The following is a 15,866-nucleotide window of genomic DNA, read 5'->3' on the forward strand; positions in this document are numbered from 1 at the left end:
AAAAATAAAGAATATGGGATTATTTAATGTAATTGTATATTCATTAATGTTCCCTATTCTGTACTCCCTTTAGAGTTTTGAAACAGTGATTCATAGTCTTTCAAAAAGGTGGCTCCTCCTTCTCTTCTCCCATGTCTGTTGACTTGCTTACCTGGCTTCATTTTAAGTATGATTCCAAAAAAGAACAGTTTAATCAAAAGGTGATCTCTAATGTGAGTGACAACTGCTAGTGAAATACTAGAAACTTCTTCATGCAAGTCAAGACCACCTTTAAAAAACAAAGCTGCATGAGCAATATCAACATAAGCATCAAAATTCTTCCAGGAGGAAATTTCAAGCTTCTATTTCATGACTTGCTTTTATGGGTTTAAGCACAAGCTTGACATTATGTGAATGCAGTTTGCTGTGTTTAATTACTATCATTATTATTATTATAGATACAGTAGTAATTATCTCTTCCTACTGTCTCATTATGTTTTGATCAATTCACATAATAAAAGTTTACTGTAAATATAAGGTTAGGTAACATTCAAGAAAACATGTAATTATGGAATATATAATCATATACAATCTAAACAGTTGAACATTTCCCAACATTTCCAACAATTAAATGTTTAGAAAGTAAAGAATTAGCTGCTTTTAATAACATAGGTGCAATTCTGGAGGCAATGGCTACAGAAGGCTTTATTTGTTGACCTAAAATTACTTTACTTCTGTTATATTAATAACATCTAGGTTTCTCAAAAACCTGCTGGCAAAAAAAAAAAAAAAAAAATCTTTCCAGCTTTATTAATGATTCATATGGCAGTTTCTGAAGAGACAAGTCCCACAGAGAAGGAGCACTTGATTAATGACCTGGAAACACTTTTCCTTTTCAGCTGATTAAATAAAATTGACTGGATTTTTACATTTTTATAATAAAATGACCCGCAGGGCTGAGATGACACAGTGAAAGCAGCATGTTCACTCTTCAGCAGATTTTTATTTTGTCACTTGTAAAAATGAAAGGGCTAACCACCCAAGCAGAAAAATGCACTTTATCATTGTCCATGGCTGCCATGCTGACAAACGCTGCATACAAATATAAAAACATGGAGGAAAATAGATAGTGTTTATATTCAGCATGATTTTGTCTAATGATGACTAAAGTCTTACTATTCCTGGGCCTAGAAACTGTATTATTAAATTATTACTTAAAAATGAAAAACTTAGAATTAAAAAAAAAAAAAAGAACTCCAACCTGTACCTGCAATCTTTAGAGGCATTCAATGTGACCATAATTAGGATTATTGGATGTCATTACTGTAATCTTTCTTGCTTCTGGTCCAAGAGAATTCTCTTTGGAGACCAAAGTTCTGTTCTTACTTTCACACTAATGGGCACAGACAGCCCCAGGCAAAACTGTGAAGTAGGAAAAATGTTTTTTTCTTACATTTCCCACAGCACCATCTTTCTTTCTCTCTCTGGATCCTTTCCAGAGCACTGTTCAGCCAGGATCTGACCTCTCTTAGTATTCCTTTGTTGTTTCTTTGCTCCCTAAATTCTTGCTTAGTTGCCTGTACTTGTCTGCTCCCTTAAAGTGGTAGTTTTGTTATTTCCCACTTCCCTCCTCCAGACCTATGGCTACTATATCTGTATTTCTGTATTTATTTTTTGTTTTTTTTTTTGTTTGTTTTGTTTTTTTTCTGTATTTATTTTTTGAAGTGTACCAGTTCCAGGTCCATTGCCTCAGGGGTTCTCAAAAGGAACCCTCCCCTAGCTGTTAATGGGATAAAGGGAAAGGCCAGAGGAAATTCCTCAAGGATAATTATCTTTTATACCAGAAATTATTAAATAATAGCCCTATATTTAGTCAAAGATGTATGCTGTTTGGCCTAACAATTAAATTCTAGATATTCCAACCAAAACCCATGAATTGTGGGTACTTTTGAAAACTCCAAAATTTTTCTGCACCAGACTATCCTTCTCTTATAGCAACAGTTATCTAAAGATGACTGAGATAGGATGTCTAAGATGAGATGGAGGCTTACCACATCTTCCCTTCTCCCTAGTGTCACTAATACTGAGGCTGAGTGCCATTCATTTTATCTCATTTGTGCCCACCCTACCTCTCTCATTGATATTACCTGCCTGATCTCTATAGGCCTTTGGTTTGAGTCCCCCAAGATCTAGGAGTTCTTCTTATTCTCCGAAATGAAATTTTGCTATTTGATCTTTCTATCCCCCTGGGGGGGGGGAATGGAATTGCTCTTGCCATTTAACTCAATGAAACAATGGCAATGGGATAATTTCTATGTAAAAGGAGTGGTATACAGGCTGCACCAAAGAAAGTTAATGTGATAGTGAATATTTGGGGACAGATACCAGTTTTCTCTGTCCATGGTAACACTCTGATCTCTTAACTGGCCTGACAGTCCTGAAATTCAAATCAGTCGAGAAAGTAAGTGGATCATTTGAATTTGAAAGTTACTAAACTCAGAGAAGAATAGCGGTAGATAATATACTTGATTTCATATTTTATTTATTTTGTGAGTTTTCAGGATGGTAGTGCAGGTTTGGTGTATTTTCACAAGAAAGGAAAAAAATCACTGAGAAATACTACCTGTTGACCTTGAGTACTATTCAATAAAAGCCACCACACTGTGGTGCTATGTCACTCTTACTACCTCTCTTGAGTGTTCCAATCTATTTCTTCAGTGAACACATAAGAAGCTTTGCCATACTGGAGTTGTGTAGGAAGGGGTATATTCTTATTTTTACATCTTTATAATATAAAATAATACAGAAATAATGTGGGCAGTTTTATGATATAAAATTTACAGTATCACTAATTCAGTCCAAGTAACAATATACTTTTATGTGATATATCTCTAGTACTTACAACTTTCAGTGCATTTTGCTATGCATTAATTCCCCCAGATAAGCCCAAAGAAAAAACAATTTAAACCCTTGATGGCAGGGATTTCTTTGTAACCTCTGTATGACTAGCCCTGGAGCCATATTGGCAAAATAGTCAACATTCAATCAACGTTTGTTATTTAGTGAATACAGTGGCTGAATATACGGCAAATTCTCAGACTTTCCAATCATGAAACATTTATATAGTCACTAGTAAATTTTAAGCAACCTGATTATTTTCTCCCTTTCTGATTTGGTATGACCTGGATAAAATCTTAGTCACATTTGGGATGACAATTCATTATTCTATGTCTAGATGAGTGTTCAATATTATGTATAATTCAAGAAATCCATCAAAATCATTGTATTAAGATCTCTCATAAGTACTACAGGGGTACAAAGAGGCACATTAACATTTGTTCATAAGTTCACCATCTTGCCATATTGGTAGACTTCTTTTACTTTTCCTTTACTTAGAACATCACTTAAAAATTACTAAGCTCCAATACAGAAAGCAATTTATATAACTAGTCTTCATGCTATACTCTTGCCTCCCTACAATCCTTTCTCTGTTTAGTCACGAGTATATATTAACTCATTTAATATTTATTAAATATATTTATATAAATATATTTATTAAATATATGTGCACAAACACACACATACACACACATACATGCACATGCACGTGTGTGGGTGTGTGTGTGTGTACAACCTTAAGTAAGGTTGTTGCTAAATCTTTCCAAGGTAATTGAAGACTGTTTCATTTCTATTCATTGCAATATCAGTTTGGCTGTTTTGAGTTACATAATGATTTTAGCTTTGAAGTTAAAGGTCAATCTCAGGGCAAGGAGCACTTTACTGTGAAGCTGGAAACATAAAGAAGTGTGAATAAAACTGTTCATGACCCTCTGAGTCTCTATGAGCCAGGACTTAAGCAAGAATTTGAAGGATGTCAAATGCACACTCACTTCAACAGGCCATTATAAATGCCATACAACTCTCCATAGCATGCAATAAGGCTGGTGACACTGGACACATGGTGGGGTGCCTGTAGCAAACCATGAGATAATTGCATTTACATGGAGATCTCTGAGCAGTGCAAAGCCCTTTATGGATTTCATTCTGAATCGATTTGTACAATTCCCAAATGTGTTCTGCCAAATTAGAAAGGGTAGATTATGTCCCAAGTTTTATAGATAGAAAAATGAGGCGAAAGAAAAGGTAGGTATCTTACTGAAATCCCCAGAAAACACTTTTAGAACTGTCCGTTTTACATGACATTTTCATGCCGCTGCACTTTTGCTCTTTAATCGAGAGCACGCCACCACCGGACAGACACTGAGGGAGGCCTCGGAAAACAATTTCATGCAGCTTTCACTCTCAGGTTTATAGGCTCTCAGAAAAAGTTCAGAAGTTCAATTTGATGATATAATAAGAAGTTCAAGGGTTCACAGTCTATCGGTGTAAGTAATACCATGAAATTAAAACATGTAGATTATTTTTCCCTTTCACATGCTAAGAAACATTTCTATATCTAGATGCACAGAAAATTCAGGAAGAACTCTGCTTAGGAATAGTCTATTTTTATCTTGCATAAAGTTTTCAAAGGGGGAATGAAAATGGAAAAATGAAAAAACAAAGTGAAGAAAATGAGAAAGTCCTGGGCTACCGGGAAGTGAAAATGCTAGGATTTCACTGTCCTCTGGGTGTGAATCTTAAAGAACACGAATCACACAGGGATTTCGAGGACCTCAGGATTCAGCTTTCTGAATTTCTTTTCCTGGAGAAACCGTCTTCTGTGAGAAAGCTGCTCTTTCTCCCAAATGAGGTCAACACTGTTTCTGTTTTCACAAGTCAAAATTAAGTTTTGAACATGTCTAGGTATGCTAGTCACGGCTTTTTGGAATCCCTTGTGCTAGCACTGGCAAAACAGCTAAAGTCAAGGGAATGGTATGGAATGAACTTCACTTTCATACTTTTAAAACACTAAGAACATATATAAAATGTACACTGTTAAATTTCGTAGGCTACTTTTTAAGCTAAAATTGAAAGATAGGATTTCTACTAACATAGACTCTAAAAAAAAGATGATGCTGTTAACTTTAGACTAGAAATATAATGTGCATGAGTACTGGAATCAGTCTCAGATTTATTTACCACTGCAGTCATACATAAATTTCAATTCTTAGAACAAAATATTCTTATTATTGGATATTCTTTTTTTAACAGAGATTTCCATTCCTATAGCATCTAAATTCCTGATTTTTGAAACTCAGAATGCAAGAGGAAGTGTATTGCACAGGTCCCAGATCTTGATGATGAGCCACCATATGGACATTGAGACAAAACTGATCTCCCTAGATTTGCACCAGAGTGGGGGCATAAGTTGATACTGAAATAATTCTGCGTAGTCATACAGCCCACTTATGCAACTAGAGAAGTTCTCTCTCCTTAAATCCTCTACTACAATTATAGAATGTAGAATGTGGAATTTAGTTATCCAGGATAGGCTTTGGTGAAATTTGGATGGGTACTATTTCTCCTCGACAATGTATGCAAAGCCGTGTGTGTGTGTGTGTGTGTGTGTGTGTGTGTGTGTGTGTTTCTTTGTGGAAAGAGAATACACAGCTTTCTTCAAGACTTTCAAGAAAATTCATATTGAAACAAAAGGAAGGCCAAGTATATGTGTTTGCCTGGAGGCAGCAGTGCAGTCTAGTGGAGCTGAGCTCCACCAAGGGGTTGAGGGATCTGTGCCTTAGTCTCAGTCTATCACAAAGCAATTGTTTGACTTTAGGCAAGTTACCTAATCTCTTCATGTTTCAGTTTTCTCAACCATGAAATGGGGGAAATAATACCCTGCACCTGCCTTTCTTAGCTCATACAGCTATAGTGAGGATCAAATAAGAATTTGTAAGAGTACCCTTTGCGTTAAAGTGTTCTACAGACGCCTGGCTTATGGGGATTAATCCCTCCTGCTCTTCCCAATATGCCCTCCCCCTTACCTATACCCCCCTCATAAATTCACAAGAATCCACCCTTGCTTACAGAGAATTCCCCATCTAATACCAAAGAACACTGGCTTTGTGTGCTAAATTCAATATTTTATAAAATTTCACATTTTTGAAATATGGAGACTATTACTAGGATCTGCCCTCACTGGGTATTCCCATCTCTTCTTCATTCAGTAAACTTTCATCTACCACCCAGGACAGTTCAGTCATTTCCTGGATACAGTCTTTTCTCCAAGGCCACATGAGGAACCTCTCTTTGCACTTCCCCAGAATTCTGTTCAAGATCTGTATTACAGTTCTTATTAAGTTATAATGTGCTTATTTATCTACTGGGTCATCTGCTCACTAGACTGTAGCACCTTCTCTGCATTCCTCTTTAGATAAACCCCAATCATTGCACAGGGCCACATACATAGAAGGCACATGGTAAAGTAGTTGTTGAATAAGAAAAATTGATACTAACTGTACTTCTATGGAAAAATGTACATAAAATATGCTGAAATTTCCTCAGAAAATACAAAAATTTCCTGCATTTTTGCTATGTGAGCTACAAAGCATATGCTACTAAATGGCATATGATTTTCCAGTAGGGAACATCTTGTGTGCTTATTTTAACTATACTTTAGTATCTTTTGTAGCAGATTGTCTAATGTTTTTATTTTTTAAGACAAAACAATTCCTTAAACTTGTCATGTTCATCTTATTTCAGAATGGATCTCTTACAGATTTTACATGTACTTCCGTATATGTATTATTTCTGTTCGAGAACATTATATTTAGCCCTAGTGTCAAAGCACCCATTATACCCATTCTACACATTATATACATTCAAATTTAATAAATTCAAAATTATACCAAAAATTTTTAATGAAAAAAGCAGATTATCTTGATAATTTAACCTGCCTAAAATTGTCAAATGTAGCCTAATCCTTATATTCTTCTCTCCCAAGAGTCTTAGTACCATCAAGAGAAAGTAAGAGTAAAATTTGCCTCAATAGCTTGCTAAAAGAGACTCATTCTTCTTCTCACCCCTAATTATATACTGATTAGAGCCTAATTCAAGCTACTCTACTACTAGACTCCCAAAGACCAGTCAGCAGAAACGGGCAGTCTCTTTAGGAGGGTAAAGTGGGTAAAATTCTTCAAATCAGATCTTTATTGTCCATTGTTTAACCTTCAGGACCCTAATAAATTGTATCATCCTACCCACCCCAGCCCGACTACTATTTTAGTCCTGTTTACCAATCAGCAGGCTGATCCAGATATGCTTTGTTGAGGTCTATTCCTCCAAACTTTAGCTGCCTTTTAACAGCGCCTCACAGTCTTATTGTTAGGATGTAGAGAAGCAGCTGTTTTGAGCATCTCAGTTTAAGACTAAGTGGCAAGAAATCCTATCTATTGGCATATTGCTATAACATTAGATATATAACTATATTCATATAAAAAGTTTAGCATTTCCAATTTGTTCCTTATTTTATTAAGCATGCCTGGTTTTTACAAAGAATCCCATTTTATAAAACACTCATCATGACCCAAGCCTTTGCTTTGAGGCAAGAAAATACTCCCAAAGAAATAACTGTTCAGCTTTGAGGACTGTGACCCCTTTCATTCTTTCTGATTTTGAGGATAGAGCCACCCCAAACAGACTAGAAAATGAAGTGGAGAATGGAAATAAATTGCAGGACTCAAATCTAGTACAAGCAATGGGAGGTCACTTTAGCAAGCCAAACTCAAGAGCGTAAGACTAATTAATTAAGTTATTCCAGAGCTGGGATGATAAAAATACAAATCCATCACTTAATCTCATAGGTGGCCACATTCCACTTCTTTCCTATGAAGTTAAGCAAGAATACTTAATGTTCCACCTCAGTCTAAAGTTTTCTCTTACCCAACAGAAGACATTTTCCTTCTACTCCAAATTTGTTCTAGCTCTAACTTTCCCAATACCAAATCAGTTAAACACTCTGATGTTTCAACCACACAAAGTGCTGCTTTTATCTCCAAGTCTGGTGTCTTTGCTCATACTACCTCTATTGCATGGTCTCTTGTAAAATAACAACAATCTCCCTGCCCCCACCCAAATCTCCTTAACCCCCAGTCCAAGACAATTGTTTAGTATGAAGACAACCTCAGTATGACAAATCTAAGTGTATGTATGAAGTAGAATTTGTGTGCATTTTAATTTGTTGCAGAAATATTAAGAACTGGTATTACCAATTCAAAAAATATACCTTAATACTGAGCACACTATAACTTTAAAAAATTCTATTGAGGTTGATTAGAAAAACACCTTAATTTTAATGTCACTTAGGGCACTACTGTGTGTAGTATTATTTTGGTCATCATGCATTACAAGCTCTGTGATGCTGTTCCTCTTTTTTACAAAATTAGTTTGTAAACCTCTGAAGATCACAAGACAACTTCACAAATACACATTTTCCATATTTGTCTTTTTATTTAGTCTATTCAAGCATCCTCTTCAGCTGGAAGAGCTATGTTTTCAAACCTCAGTGGTGAGCAAAAACTCTTCGGGTAATCTCTATCTCAAATGTTAATTTATGTCTAATGAGAAGTAAAATTACAAAGGTAAGAGTAATAAATCGTAGATGACCTTAAAATGTTGGCAAATATAATTAGAATTTATCCTGCCCAGGACAAAAACCCCACTTCTCTTCATTCATTCAGAAATATGTATCAAATATATACACAGAACCAGACATAATTCCCTCCTTAATAAATCATACAATCTAGTGAAAATAAAATAATCACATAAAATGTAAAATTATAGTTATGGCAAATGAAGTAGAGATACATAGTGTTATAAGAGCAAATAATAGAAATTTGAGTTACATAGGAAGGTTGAAGAAAGCATCCTTAAGGAATTAACGTTTGAGATGATATCTGAAGAATGGCTAATACTTATCTAAATAAAGAAGACACTAAGAAAAGTGTGTCAGGTCCTAAAAGAAGACCACTATGGCTAGAGAAGATAGACTAAAGAGAGACATGATTCAAGATGAACTTGGAAAAAAGATTTATGCCCTGTAGCTAATGCCTCGTAGATCAAGTTCAGAATTTGGTGTTTATCTCAAAAGCTAAGAGAAACCACTGAGGGACTTTAAGAACAGAGAAAGGGGATGGAGCACTAGGAGGAAGGGAGAAGATAACCATATGATTATAATTATACTTTTAAAAAGATGCTTTTAGTTGTATGTAAAGAGCAAACTTAAAGATGAAAGGCAAGAATAAGTGAGGTAGACCAGTTACCTGGCTTTTACACTATTTAAAATAGGAATCACTATAGTATGTATTTGCATTGTTGCAATAAAATTGGAGGGAAATGAACAGATTTAAGAGATACTTAGAAAAAAAGCTAACAGGACTTGAAATAGATGGCTAGCAGGTAAATTTTAAGGAGATGTTTAAAAAAGACAGATTTCTGACTTGAGCTGTTACATTTCAGTTCCATTTCCCTAGATGAAGAACACTGGAAGAGGAACCAGTTTTCAAGAGAAAGACCACGAGTTAGGAGCTATCAAGTGTGAGCTTTAAGAGTCACTGAGAATAGCAGCACCAAAGTAATGGTCTTTTATGAAGATTAATTAAGCATAGGTTTGCAGGGTGAATTGAGGATGGTAATAATGGAAACAATAAAAGCAGATAGAAGACTATCGTAACAATCTATGTGCCAGATATCAAACTAGAAAGAGCAGACTAAATAAGTAAGTAAAACTAATGAAAAAAAATTTCATTATAAATTAAAATGTGAATGCATTTAGTAGATGATTTGCAAAGAGGAAGGGGGAATGGACTATTTAGACAAAGATCAATTGGAAATTAATTCTTCCTTTTCCTTTGGAATAGGATTATCTTATGGGAGAAACGGAATTCTAAAGTGCTTTACTGGATAATAGCCAATTTAAATTTTAGCAAATTAAAATGTAAAAAATATTTTAAGCATTGGGTGTGGTTTGAAGGCCAAGACAGAGAAAAATTTCGATCCAGTCAGTACATACAGTCTGTTTCTGCTGCCTCTGTTTCCTAGGTTATCACCTTATTCATCTCTCCTATCTTCTCCTCCCCTTCTCTCACTAGTCACTTCTGGTGACTACTGCTGTCTTCTAACTAAAGATAAACTCAGAAACAGAAGCAAACAAAATGTGTCTACCCAGTGCATCTATGAAAGATCTACTGAATATCTTCTCTTATATGAAATTACTCATATATTTTTAAATTAAAAAAAATAAACTTGTTACTTCTAGGCAATTTGTGGAAAAGGTGTTCTCTTTGATTTAAAAAAAAAAGAACAAGATATGATAAATTGCCTTTTCCTGACTTTTATGGGTCCATGTGAAACAGTGATGCCTGTAACTTTGGCAGCCACCTTATAGTTATACGGGCAGGCCTTGCAGTCAAAGCCACAATGCTGAAGATGACTGGGAAGAAAGATTGAAAGAACATAGGTGCATAGTTATGACTTTAATTTTTAAACCCCAGAATGTTTTACCTCCAAATTACTTGTTTTGTAAGATGACAAATTTCCTGTTTTAAGTAATTTTAATTGCTGCTTCCATAAGTACCCAGACAACTTGATTCATATGAAAAGGTACTTTTTATTCCCTTCCTACAAACCTCAACCTTCTTGTAGTGATATTTTTACCACTGACTATTGAGTAACAACCCAAATTACTTATAAAATTATTAAAAAATAGCTATCTTTAATCTATATAGGATATTTGGTTTATAAAAGAAGAGTATGAACATATGCGGAAGGCATATTACAAAACCATAGCTTATACGGTTAAAAATAACTCAGTGAATTTATTTAACACCAGAAACTCAGTTTCTAATCTCTTATGAATTATCATTGCAAAACACACATCTTGATGTGTATCTATGTCTATATCTGCTTTAGCAATAAAGGTATGGATGATTTGTTTGAAATAATGAGTTAACATCTTAAAGTCTAGTTATTGGTAAATATAGACCACTAACACTACTAATGAAAATGTGCTTTACTATACACTAGGTTTAATAAAACATACACAAAAGGCTAAATTTAAAAATAAGGGTATTCAAATTTTGTTAACTAATAATATAAAAAATTAAACAAGAAGCCATTGAAGGCAAAGATTAATTCAAAATACAATGAAATCCATGGGGCATCTGGGTGGCTCAGTCTGTTAGTATTTTCCAGGGTCCTGGGATCTAGCCCCAAGTCTGGCTCCCTGCTCAGCGGAGAGCCTGCTTCTCCCTCTCCTTCTGCTGCTCCCCCTGCTTGTGCTCTCTCTCTCTCTCAAATAAATAAAATCTTAAAAAAAAAAAAAAAAACCCAAAACCAAAAACCAAAATACAATGAAATCCAGAGAGCTAAGCAAATAAATAATGATCACAGATGAAATGATTCAACAAGATGAAACCACAGAAAGCTGAAGCCATACGTAAATTTATAACATGCAAATTAGCTTGCTTATCAACACTGACACATAATTTGCACAGTTTGTAACTGATTCTGATGGAGAAAACACTAACTTTGAACGTGGATTAAGCAAAATGTTATCAAGCCCCCCCCCCTCCGGCCAGAAAAAGAATTCTATCTACCTCATTAGTATGCCTGTTAAAAAAATTATATTAAAGACAATTACATTCAATTGTTATTTTTAAAATTTAATCAATAAACCATCTGTGAAAACTTTTTCTCTTGTTTTTTAAGTACCTATATGATATTCTCTATTTTGCCTATTGGCCTACAAAACCTAAAACATTTACTATGTGGCCCTTCGCATAAAAAGTTTGCCACCCTTTCATTCAGTACAATGTCTGGAACCCTATTTGGTATAACTAAACAAATAAACAGAAAACCCAATAGTTTAAACTCCTTAGGATCCTGCACAAAGCCTTTTTGACTGAACTGCTTTCTGCTTTTCTTTTGGCAGGTTCTACCACTTCCCACCTTGGACTTGTGCTCTAGCATACCTATACATATTTACACACAAGCAGTTAGATATGAGAAACCTACTGTTGATAGAGTCACGTTATGTAAAAAATAATAAAGCGAAATTTTGACATCGTAGGGTGTAATAGTTTCCTTACTGGTACTGTAAAAAATTACCACAGAATGTCTTAAAACAACCTAAATTGATTTTCTCACAGCTCTAAAGGTCAGCAGACTGAGATGACTTAATGGAGCTAAAACCAAGGCATCCACAGCATCAGTTCCTTCTGCAGTCTCCAGGAGAGAACCTTTTCTTGCTGTCAGCTTCCTTGGCTTATAGCTGCATCATTCCAATCTCTTCCACTGTCACATTGCCTTCTACTAATTTTTATCCCCATTCTCCCTTTGGACCATATTAAACCAATCCAGATATTCCAGGATAATCTCCCCATTTTAAAAGATCCTTTCCTTAATGACATCTGTGAAGCTTCTTTACCCATATATGGTAACGTTCTCAAGGATTAGAACATGGGCATCTTGGGAAGGCCTATTATTCAATCTACCACAGAGGACATCTGAGCAATGATTTGTTTTGGATAGATAGCATTTTCTAGATAACTAATATTTTAACCCCTTACTGGCAAAGGCTTATTTTTAGTTAAATTATATTGAACGGATATATTTTAGAAAATAGTACCTACTTCATAAGTTTTTATGCATTTGACTTTCTTGGTAAGTTAGAGTTAACTGTCTAGATGTTATTTTACCATGTAAAATATGATTGTGGCCACAGAGTCTGCGGATATGAGCAAGAAATTTCCTGCTAGATTTAATGGTCCCATCCTAGTTTTTTGTTTTGTTTTGGTTTGGTTTTGTTTTGTTTTTTTTGTATAGAGCTTTCCTCTATTCACTCATGAATAAGTAAAACTTTTCATACTTCCTGTATTTCTCCTCCTATTGTCTATCCCAATGATGTTAAATATGGTGTCCCTGGACCAACAGCATCAACTGGGAATTTGTTAAAAATATAAATTCTCAAGGACCAATTCAGACCTGCTGAATCAGAAATTCTGGGGTTGGTATCTCAAGTTTCTGATAATCCTATAGATACAGAGAACCACTAGTCTATCAAATATAATCTTTCCTGTGACTCTGTTTGTAGTAAACCTTCTGCTCTTTGTACTTCGTTGTTTGTAATCTCTTGGGGGATTGGGAATCAGATGATTACTCTAGCTATAACTATGTTCAATATAAGACCATAGATGCTCTGAGCGAAAACTAGGAGTTTCTTCTGTGAGTAAAGTCCATAAACTTTTATAAATAAGCAATTAACTGTCAACTTTAGTTACTTTGAATATTTTATTTATTTCTTATACCTCCATTAAGTCACTCATTGACAGTATTTTGCATATTTCATTAAATTCCATAAAGAATGGTAAAATTGAAGGGGTAAAACTAAAGAAATTCTACAGATTTTCCAGAAATTTTTTTTCTGGAAATTTTTTTCCAGGAATTATTTTCCAGGAATATTTTTTAAATAAAAAGGAATCCTCAGATATATGACCAAAGACATACATTTTTGTATTTATTCAAATGTTATTAAATATTTTAAATACTCAATTATTTTTATCCTAAGAAAAACAAGCCAACCTGAAAATATCTCATTCTAAAATGTGCCAGATTTTTGGAAAATGTGGTACTACAGACAGATAAATAATTGGTTAAATATCATCTAATTGTATTGTTTCATGACTATAGCAACAACGACAAAAAAGAAGCTGTAGACTCTGAACTATATTTCCGGGTACTAGAATTAAAAAGAATGAATTATGTTGGTTAGACAAAATGTTTTGAGAAGCATATTATTGCATAACTATAATAATTTGGTTTCCTTGGCTCTCACAGAAATAACTCTGAGGCACATATTCTATACAAATCATCAATATCTGCAGCAGAAGTAAGAGCCAGTTACCCACAGTGGAATTGGTATGATCATTCACCCTTCAATGGCTTTAGTCTCTTCCTTATCTCTCTTCAATAGTTTCCCAGCATCTTCAAATAAACTATTTACACTCATATTCTTGTCTTAGTGTCCATTTCTGGGGAAAGCCAACCTAAAGCATCACATAATTTGGGCAGAAAAGAAATGGCAGTTTTGAAATTTAAAATATGGCCTTTAAAGGAATCAGTCTTTAAAACAGTGCCACTATAAGAAGAGATAAAATAGAAGTAAGGCTATAAAATGAGGATTGAGGTATGACAACATCGTAGTGAAATTGAGCAAAAAATAAATTCCAGCTGAATTTAAAAGAAAAAGACTGTTTCAATGAGCAAGTCCTTTAGACAATAAAAGAAAATATTCTTGGCACAGTGGTAGTCATCCTATTGTTTGAGGCATTTAACTCTAGATCCAAGAATGTGTTGTAAATAACAATGCCAAATGGCAGTAGATGGACATGATAACCTAATAGGTCTTTTCTGGCTCTAATATCTATGATTGTATGATTCAATTCAAATACAGTAGTTTACTGTATCTCAAGTGTGTAATACACTTCAATTGTGAAGTGCTACAATTTCAATACTAATATGTTTGAAGTGACAGATTTGTCACCTAAGTACCTAGTAGAGTTGTTTGAAATGCTACAGAAAACAAACCTTCCCCTTGAGGATATATCTATATACATCTCCATCAGGCAGACATTTTATCCATAAGCAGTTACTATTCATTAACAAGACCCATATTAAATCTTTGAAAGCTCATGTGTGTGAAATTATCCCACAAAGAAATAAAGAAACAGGGTCTTCCTAGTTTCATGGGAAATAATATTAATCTGCACCAAGACACTGATCAGAAGGCATGCAGACCATTGTACTTTCAAGGGAAGTCTGTCTCCATCTACATCAAAATCACTGAACTGAGAAATCTACAGTGTCTAAATGACATTGGGAGTTTTGCTGTTATGTCTCTATTTAGTGATACAACACATGTGGCTAGCCTTTGAAACATGCCAGGTATGCCATTCCCAGTTGAAATAAGGAACAGAAAGTTCTCTAATAATCCTCTTTTTTATTCAGTCCACATATTGTTGCTTTTTCTTTTTTTTATTATGAAATGTAATTCTTGAATTTACAGGTCACCTCCCGATTACAAATGAAGATAGAGTGAAAGGAACAGTGGCTCAATTGCATGTACTCCATTTTCATGTGTGAAACTTCCTTTGAATGAAGTGGGACCTCCCAATTCAGATTACAGGAAATGAGGTCCATTGACAAAGCAACTTCAGAGAAGCCAGGACATATATATTATAGGTTCAGAACAATGTTTCCCTATTAATGCCAACCTGTTTAATGCCAACTTATTTCACTATTAATGCTCCACAGTGTTTAGAAAGAATAAAATTAAAATGTACTATGCTTGTCAGATCAATAGGTTTATTTATTAACCTATTTATTAAACAAGATCTTTCACTTTACTGAAATAAATGAGTTAATGGTCTCCACTTGCTACAGGAATGTTAGTTCAGGCTTCACTGAATATATTCTCATGGCCGGTTATAAGCACAGGTAGATATGAAGAGGAAGTTCCAAGTCTCTTCAAAGAAAGGAAATGCAACAGTTATAAAGCATGATTGTGATTTTGTTGACCCTTCTCTCAAGGAGAAATGGGGTTTTGATCTCTTCTCCATGAATCTAAGTGCGCTAATAACCAACAACCTCATCCAGGAGAATGTGGAAAAGTAATGCTATGTGACTTCTGTAGCAGTTATAAAATTGCATTCATCTTCAGTGATGTTGCTGGAACACTCATTCTTGCGGTCCTGAGACAACTTATAAGAAGTTTGACTATCTAAAAGTGTCCATGCTGTGAGGAAGCCCAAGCCATATGGAGAGGCCACACTGTAGGTGTTTAGTCCCAGGTGTGGCCAACTTGAAACATAACAATACAGATTCCAGACAAGGGAGTTAAGAAATCTCCAGGTTATTCTAGGTTCCAACCATCTGAATCTTTTTAGCTGAGG

The sequence above is a fragment of the Ursus arctos genome, unplaced genomic scaffold (assembly GCF_023065955.2).
Source record: "Ursus arctos isolate Adak ecotype North America unplaced genomic scaffold, UrsArc2.0 scaffold_15, whole genome shotgun sequence".
Taxonomy (NCBI): domain Eukaryota; kingdom Metazoa; phylum Chordata; class Mammalia; order Carnivora; family Ursidae; genus Ursus; species Ursus arctos.